The following is an 8,971-nucleotide window of genomic DNA, read 5'->3' as shown; positions in this document are numbered from 1 at the left end:
ACTAAAATTTTCCCTCATGACTTAGTTTTATGGGTGTTATAAACATGTTCTAAAATCTTTTCCAACCCTATAGCCAAGGGAGATAGGACCATCTCTAATTATGATTTGCTTTATTTTTATGTGTTAGCATAAGAAGAATGTGTTAGGATAAGAAGATAGCCATGTTGCCAGGGAAACACAGTTTGTTTCCTTCAAAACTCAGTGTCTCAAAGACTTTAGATGGGTCAGTATATTACATTTTAATATAAATATCAGGCAGCGACATGAACATTCCAAGTACTTTTTATTTTGAGCCTTCTTTAGCTTCATAATGAAATCATGTCTCATGCAACATGTCTCTTCAAACTGAATGTGATCATTTTTATTGTCCATTATACGTTAAAATTGTCATAGTGGCCCCTAGAAGCCCTTTCATGGACAAACTTCTGTGTTCTTCTTCATACTTTCTCAGATATTTATAAAAGCGTCTTTGTTTTCTGTAATATCATGGTGTTTCAAGGTCATGGTTATTTCTCTGATCTGCAGACGTGGTCTAAACTATATTGCAAGAGGCCACATTAATTTTAGGAACAAAGCATAGGAGAATCTATGACACTGGCACTAGATCATATAGTGTTCCATGTGACACGGGACCCAGGAAAGTAATACCAGGGGACCAGGAAATGTCCGGATGGGTTATGAAATATTTTGTACACTGGGATCAAAAAGTGCATTCACAAGTAACAAAATGCATAGCATTTTAGCTTTTTTTTAAGATGTAGAAAATGTTAAAGGGGTAAAATTGGTTTATAAAGGTGAAATTTTGCAAAAGCAATTTTTCCTGAAATGTTGAATCTAATCATATGCTACTATTAGAGTTTTCTGAAAAAAATGGAAAATCAGTTAACAGTGATGCTTGTGAGTAAAGAATTGTTTTATGCATTCAAACCTAAAGGGTACAGCAGGGGAGCTTTATTTGGAGTTTTAAATTTTCTATTAGCAACAGGATTTTTAAGATTTTTAAATGGATAGGACAGGAAAAGGTCAGAGGATTTTTTTTTTTTTTTATTTACTTAGAAATAGAGTCTTGCTAAGTCACTAAATTGCTAAACTAGACTTGAACTTGCAAAACTCCTGCCTCAGCCTCACAGGATACTGGGATTACAGGTATCCACCACCAGGCCTAACTAGAGAATTTATTCTTTTTAATGCATTTTGATCAGTTAGCCACTTGGGAAGCAAAACAAAATTAATAAATGAGAGACAAAAAATAAAACAAATAAATGAGGAGACCACTAACACTAACAATCTAACACTATGTGGCTGTAATTCATATCTCACAACAAGGATGGAAACTTATATTTTTGTTACCCAATAATTGGCAAAATTCAATCTCTCACAAATCAATTACTTAATCTAGATGAAATACCCAGTAGAGAAGTAAAAGGTCAAAGTAACTTTGAAAGTTTGACATGATGTATATTTGACTCTAAATAAAATATAAAGTAATAGGCATTTTCAAAAAGAAGTTCCAGGGATTTATTTCGAAAACGCATTTCTCCCATGGGAAACAAAAACGCTTTGAAAAGTGTTCTTTGCAGATTTAAGAAAAGGTTTTCCCTCAAGTCAGCTTTACTTGGAAACTTCAGAAACTGCTATGGTTCTATCCAAAAGTTCCCAGAAATGCCTCATGCCCTCAAAGACAGGGCTTTCAGGAGGTGACTGGGTAAGTGGAGATGTGATGCCCATCACTGGTCTACTAATATATAGCTGGGTGTGATGCTGGGAGGCGAAGCCTGGTTGGAAGAGGTAGGTGACTGCGGGCACGGCCTGGAAAGATCTGTCTCCCTCCGTCCTCCCTTGATCTCTGTCTACTTCCTGCTTTGAAACCATGAGCTATTTCTCCTTTGCCATGTCTTGCTGTTACGCTGGTCTGCTGTGGAACCAGTTGACAATGGACTGAAACCTCCACAAACTGTAAATCAAAATAAACCTCCCCTCTTTTAAGTTGCGGGTGTCAGGTATTATGTATCAGTGACAAGAAAGTAACTAAGACAGAGAAAGATCAATTTTTACCAGTCTAGTTGTGAGCCATTCTTATAATACAGATGTTTGTGAAATGTGATACACTGTCCCCAGAGAGCTAGTTAACACAGTGCATCAGACTATAGTCATTTATAAACATAAGTTTTATTTTCAAGCACTATTGTTTCTCCTGATCACATCAATGACACATTTGCTAAATTCATTTATAGACATACTGTATGCTAAGTGATGTATACAAAGTCAGCCTTTACCCCCTTGGAATTATTGTTGGCTTTTTAATTATTAAGAAGCTTGTCAATGAATAAAACTACTGTCATTATTCTAAGTTAGAATTTCTTCCACATTTTGCTGTCTAATGAAGTATAATGATGTTAAAAGATGCTTTTGAAAGATGGCAGGAATTGGAGTAGTTCATCAATTTGCCAATCTTAAAACAAAAAGTCTGATATTAACTATCCAACTGAAGTTGATAAAAATTAATGAATTAATAAACTATTGTTGTGTTATTATTATTAATATCACTATTATTATTATTATTATTATTATTATTATTTTGGCACAAGAAATTGAACTCATGACCTTGCATTTGTCAGGAAGGCATATAAACAAAATTTATTTAACTTTGGCCATCAGATGACAAATGAAGAACTTGCATTGATTTTTTATTCAATTATACTTAGGGTTCAATATTTTATGTAGAAATAACTTGTCATTTTCTTATGTTAATATGTGGAAAAATGCTATTTTGCATACTCATCCAAAATTTATAATGTTATTGTACTAATCCAGTTAAAGAGACAATAGAAATGAGAAAAAAATAAATGTTGTTCCCAAATCTAATGTAGCTTAGGATAAGACACATCTCACAAGTATGAAATTGAATTTATAAAGGAAAGCAACACCATAAATGTTGTCCAGTTGTGTGTCTCTATTTACTATTCTTTTGGAATACTTTTGCAAACCAGAATTCTCTCTTACCCATATTTAAATGTACTTGCTTTAACTTTCATGCTTTACTTCTAACATTTCTATACTTTGATAGGACCAACAAAAATTAGTCTTTTACATTTTAAATTTTGTGTTGTTTCATTATAGTTTTAAAATATGTCTCAGAGAACTTAATGGTATTAGTTATATGCTAACATTTATCAAAAAATTTTTGTATTTGATGATGTTACATCACTCTAGCATGATATTGTGGTGTATCAGTGGGAAAATTTCACATTGTACCAGACCGAATCCCCAGAATCCACAATCTAATGGCAAATTCTACAATCGAACATCTACCAACTACAGGCTCAACCATCTTTGAGAGACTCTGAAAGGCAGAATCACCTGTGGTCCCAACCCTCCACATCCCTTTTCCTCTGAAAGGCAAGGGCCATGAATGGTGGTGCAGGGTGGTAGTGCTCCAGGAGCAGTAGGTAGGTCACAAGTTCAAGTCCAGCCTGAACAACTTAGCAACTTAGTACAATCCTGTCTCAAACTAAAAAATAAATAAATAAAAATGGGCTCAGTGTAAAAGCCCTGGGTTCAAGCCTCAGCCCACCATATTAAATAAATAAATGTAGTTAAAAGTCATTGTCAAAGGGATGACTTTTTGTGAGGCAACATTTTATACTACCCCCATAGGAAGAGGCATTCAATATATTCTCTCCCCTCCCATATCACTGAGCACAAGAATCGTTATACCTTCCACTAAATTGCAAGTGTCGATCATCCCTTGCATAAAATTTTCTAAGACAGCGAGTCGGTGGGAATATGGTATCCTAAATTTAAAGATCCTGATGAGAGAAGCGAGGGACAAGAAAGATGACAGGAGATGTAATTGCATCCATTTAACCCATATGCCTCCTTTGGGTGAGGCTGGGATATTTACGACATGACTCCCACAGTCACCACAGGTGTTAGAAACTAAGCTGTCTCACTGGTACTTCCAAAGACAGCTGCTGTGATACAGACCAAGAGGAATGGGCAGTGCACCTCTCGTAGCAAAAATGAAGGGTAGCAAGTGCATAGACCTCAGCTGATTCTCCCAAGCCTGGGAACTACAGGAGAAAGAATCCTTTAGGACAATTCACGGAACCACAAACATCTTCCCTTAGCTATTCTGCATTTGAACCCTTGCCATAGGTTAATAGCTACAAGGAATAGAAGAGAAGAATAATCTACTTCATGAAAATGGAAGAGCTGTTTCAACTAATAAATTTCCTCCAGGTAATTATGGACAGCTACAGATGGAAATACATTTTGACTTCTTTTTTATTCTAACCCCAGAGGATGGGCTGCTAAAAAATAGATGGTGGATAGTTCCTGTGCCCTCACCACAAGTCCCTGTTGCAAGTAAAGTTACTCGGGATTTATTCTAAAATAAACAGGAATGCATATTAACAACCAGTAACACGTACGTTTTCTCTTATGCAAAATGTTTATTCACATGTTCTGCTTCACTTAAACTCTGTTAACAATGATTTCCTCTCAGTACTTGGAATATGTTATGCTACTGATTTTGGGCTTCAGTTGTTCAGTTATTCTAGTTCAGTTGCTGCTAAGAAATCAACTATTAATCTAATTGCCTTTCCTTTGAGATTAATATGTTTATTCTTTTATGCTTTCAATACTTATTTTTTATTTTATGTCTCACTTCTACTATGTTTAAGTGCATGTTTGTTTTCATGTATCTCCTTGGGATTTATTGAGTTTCCTGATTTATGCATTTGCCCCTTCATAAAACCTGAAGTGGTAATGAGCTCCTCAAGCATTCACCTTTTGTATGTCTTCTATTTTATTTTTCTGAAACTCTCATTAGGTGTATGTGAACTCTTTGTTCTGTCCTTGCTCTGATATTTTTATTTCCTTCTCCCTTCTGCTCACTTCTTGGGAAATTTCTTTGCATCTATACTCCATTTCATAACTCTGTCGTCAGCTGGGCAAAATGCAATTTTATTCATCAATTAGACTTTTTAATTTAATTTTATATTTAACTTTTAGAACCACTGTTCCATTTTTTTCTGGATAACATCTAGGCCTTTGTCTGTATTTTTGAATCCCTCTTCCACAAACGATTTCAAAACAACACATTTATTCTGATTATTATAATATCTGTAAGCTTCACAAGTACCGTTCATAAGGTTTTATTGATGCTCACCTTGCTTATGACTTATTGCTTCATGTTTTAATGATATTTTGTTGTGATGTAATATTTGTTGGAACTCTGAAAAATCTCTGAAAGCAAGTTAGGCTCTTTTCCCCATAGGAGATTCAAATTTCCTGTTACTTGACTCTTGGGGCCACTACCAATCCAAGATCACTTTCTCTTAATTAATGGTTTGGATATTTGAAGACACACAGTAATGAGATTCTTGCCTTACAGTCATGCATGTGATGTCTTATGCTTAATTCCTTGAAGGATTTTTGTTGTTGTTATGTTGTATTTGTTTTTAATTGTATATGCTTGCTCTACCTCATGCAAAGATGTTTCAATATGTGACTAGGATTTATTATAATAAGCTACGGTAAGATGATGGAAATGGAGCCTTGAGAGAAGAGTTTATACTCACAGTTCCAGAGGATGGAAATTGCACACCACGCAGTGGTACACAGAGAAGCATCAGGACCAGTCAGGAGGTGGAAGGAGAAAGCAGGCACTAGAGCCGTTTTGTGAGGCTTTCACAGGAAACGAAGGGAAAGGCAAAACTGGCAAGCTTAGCCCAGTTAGGGTTGGATAGTTTTAAAACTATTGGCAGGCTCTTGGCTATAAGGGTGGCTCCTACTTTTTGATGTCTGGCTCTGAAGTAATTTAGAGCAGACTATTGGTACCGCATGTGAGTTAAAGGAGGTGGTTGTGAGTGTGCTCTCAGGATTGCCTAAGATAAATGTGTGCTCATAGGCAAGGTGTTTATGGATTTTCTATCTCTGAAGGACGATCTTTGCAGAATCAATAAGGCCATAAGATGTCAAAGCATCTTAAAACATTTTAAAAGCATAATTAATATCTAAGACCATATAGACAACTACTCTGACCATTTTTCTCTGCAACTCGGATTCCTTTCAAGGTTGGTCCTAGAGAAGACCGGTTGCCCTCTAGGAGGAGCCTCAAGTTACTGTCTTCACTGATCCAGTTTCTGGTGGAACTGAGGCTCCTGCTTCTCCTCCAGGCTGCCAGGCTGCACTGCACATTAAAACCTGAACCTAGGGGGCTGGGGATTTAGCTCAGCGGCATCAGTGCCTGCCATGCAAGCAGGCAGTAGTGAGTTCGATCCCCGGTACCGATAAAAAGGAAAAAGACAAAAAAATTAAAAAATAAAAAAACTTGAACTTAAGCCACCCCATAGCCTGCCGGACTGGACACTGTCCAGGCAGCAGGACTCCAGCCCAACTCTGGCTTACTCTTCTGCATTTGGGTTTTCTCATCAAGGAGGCCATCTGAAAACCTTGTCATGTGTGTGTGTGTGTGTTTTTTTTTTTTTTCTTTAAGCTTACTATCACATTAACAATGATTTTTAAAAGGATTTTTCCATTTCATCACATTTTCAGATATTGGATGAGTGGAACTGTTTCTTTGCTTAGCCACTCAACCATTCTACTAACACAAAAGTCTTAGAATTACATTTTTAATGTCTCTGCTTGTTGAAAACTCTTCCCATTTAACTCAATTAAAAACAACTCCCGAATCCTAAAATACTATTTAATGAAATGTCAATCTTGGGTTTTCTATAGCTTTTCAATTATTTTGTTCATTTTGAATAACTGCCACTAAAGTGTAAGACACTTAAGATTTTCAGCTAAAAGTTGTGTAACTTTTTTGTTTTCTCTACAAAACTATAAATATTTTCTATATTTCATGTGGCAATCTGAAATTTATTTTATAAGAAAGTATTTGAAAAGCCAACAAAAGAATATTTGGCATGCATTAGGCAAAAATATAGATGTATAGTTCAGAAATTATATTAAGAAATAAAACTTGAATCACATAGAATATCATATACATTTAAATATCATATTAATTTTATATATCTTTGCTATTTTTTAAAGATCTGGTGGCACAAAAAATTAAAAAATTACAACATAATTCTATTATCATAAAATGGCCATTAGTATTAGACAAATATTCTGGTTTGTGTTAATGCAGTAGTTTGGGTTTCTTTCATTGTTTTATTTTTAAATTTTAATTAAACTAACCGAAAGCTCACAGTTACCTTAGCATGTTTTATGTCACTAAGTAATGCTGCAATTTAAACAACCATCATCATTACACTGATCATTATTTCCATTTTCTTAGGAATCAAGCCAGGTTTGAAAGCTAGTAAGCAGGCACCTTTGAATGATCTGCTTCACAGAAGAGAGCTGAATAAACACATCCTGATTAGTGACCGCACCCACATCCCTTGCCAATATCTTATCTGCCTTGTAAGAATTAAAGTATTCCAGACTGTTTAGATCAGCAGACAGAGAAAAGAAGAAAGAAAGCTCTCTGCATAAATAAACATTCCTTTAATGAGAGCTGGTTCAATCTCACTAGCAATCAAAGGAGCACAATTTAAGACAAGATATTTCCCAACTGTCAGTAGCAAGGAAAATAGTATGTTAAGATCCAGATTAGATGAGTGAGAAGGGAAATGGTCGTTTTCGTGCACTGTTGCTTAAATATACATTACTGTAAGGACAGATTGACATTACAAATCACCAAAAAGCTTTCAAAACTGTGTATAGACTCTAGCCAACTAAAATCATTATAAAAAGCATGTGGAAAGATGTACATACACAGGGCCTATCACAGTTCTGTTTATAATGGTGAAAAATGTTAATGACAGGAAGGCCCTGAGACAGGAAATAGGGTGTGACAAAATTGGCAGGAGTGGGGGTGAGGTGGGGTACAGTGGGGGGGCCCAAACTCACTCTGCAAAGCCAGTTTTCCCGTTAACCTTCACTTTTAATTTCACTTACCTCTTTAATTTTTCATATCTTAAAGAAATGTGAAACTTTGCACCGTTTTTGCTTTAGCCAATCTTTTGGTCAGGGCAGGAGGAACCTAGAAATCTCCTCCAGATGGAGACTGCAGCATCCCAGAAACTCAGCAGCTGTCCTTTTCCCGCAGTGGACAGAGGAGCGTGCATGGCTCTGGCTGTCAGGAGGGCAGGCCCTCGGCCCTTCCTGGCTCAGCCTCCTCACCACGGACTCCTGCTGCCCGACAGCAGTGCCATTCCATCCTTTGCCTTCCCTAAAAATTGATTTCTACTGTTAATCACCTCGATACTGACTTACAATTTATTAAAAATCTGTAGGATATTTACTCCTAATTTTTACTCTAGTTTCATTAGTGTGTTTGTATATTTCAGGTTTCCTTCCTCCTTATTTTCTCTTAACATAAATACTTACCGTGGGAGACAACTCCAGTGACTCCCTTTGAATCCAAAACAACAATTGCTGTGACTTTGATTACTTGGAGACGCATTTCCTTGTGCTGATGTGTAAAAGGCTGGCTAGGGTGTTTCGTTCTCTTCAGTTGGCTCTAAGCATTGCAAATAGGCTAGCCGAGGTGTCAATGTGCAAAGTCTGGCCACCAGACAGTCCTGTTACCTCCCGTGGTGCCCTCCACAGTACAGGATTGAGCTAGCGAGATTTTAGAGCAAATAGCTTTATCTCTGCAAAATACAAAGATACCATTCTTGCACCTGGCCAGCCAGCTCAGGTTACTCAGTAATCCCCCACATCCTCACTGTCACTCACCCCAGAGCCACCCCTCTTTCTTCACAAGAGAATAAATGCTTGGAGAGGCCTCGGGTTGAGACCTTTGTCCACATATCCTCACGGGGATTGGATTTAGGACCCCTTGGCTGCCCTTAATTTGGAACATGTCTTGGTGTCTTACTCTCGCCGTGGGTTGGATTGGTGATGGTAGATTGGAATTTACCTGCTGGGATTCCAATAACGTCTCAATGGAATT

Source organism: Cavia porcellus, unplaced genomic scaffold (assembly GCF_034190915.1).
Source record: "Cavia porcellus strain 051 isolate PalLab524CR breed Dunkin Hartley unplaced genomic scaffold, mCavPor4.1 scaffold_14, whole genome shotgun sequence".
In the NCBI taxonomy this organism is placed as follows: Eukaryota; Metazoa; Chordata; class Mammalia; order Rodentia; family Caviidae; genus Cavia; species Cavia porcellus.
The sequence above is the reverse complement of the archived record's forward strand: the minus strand, read 5'-3'. Positions refer to the sequence as shown.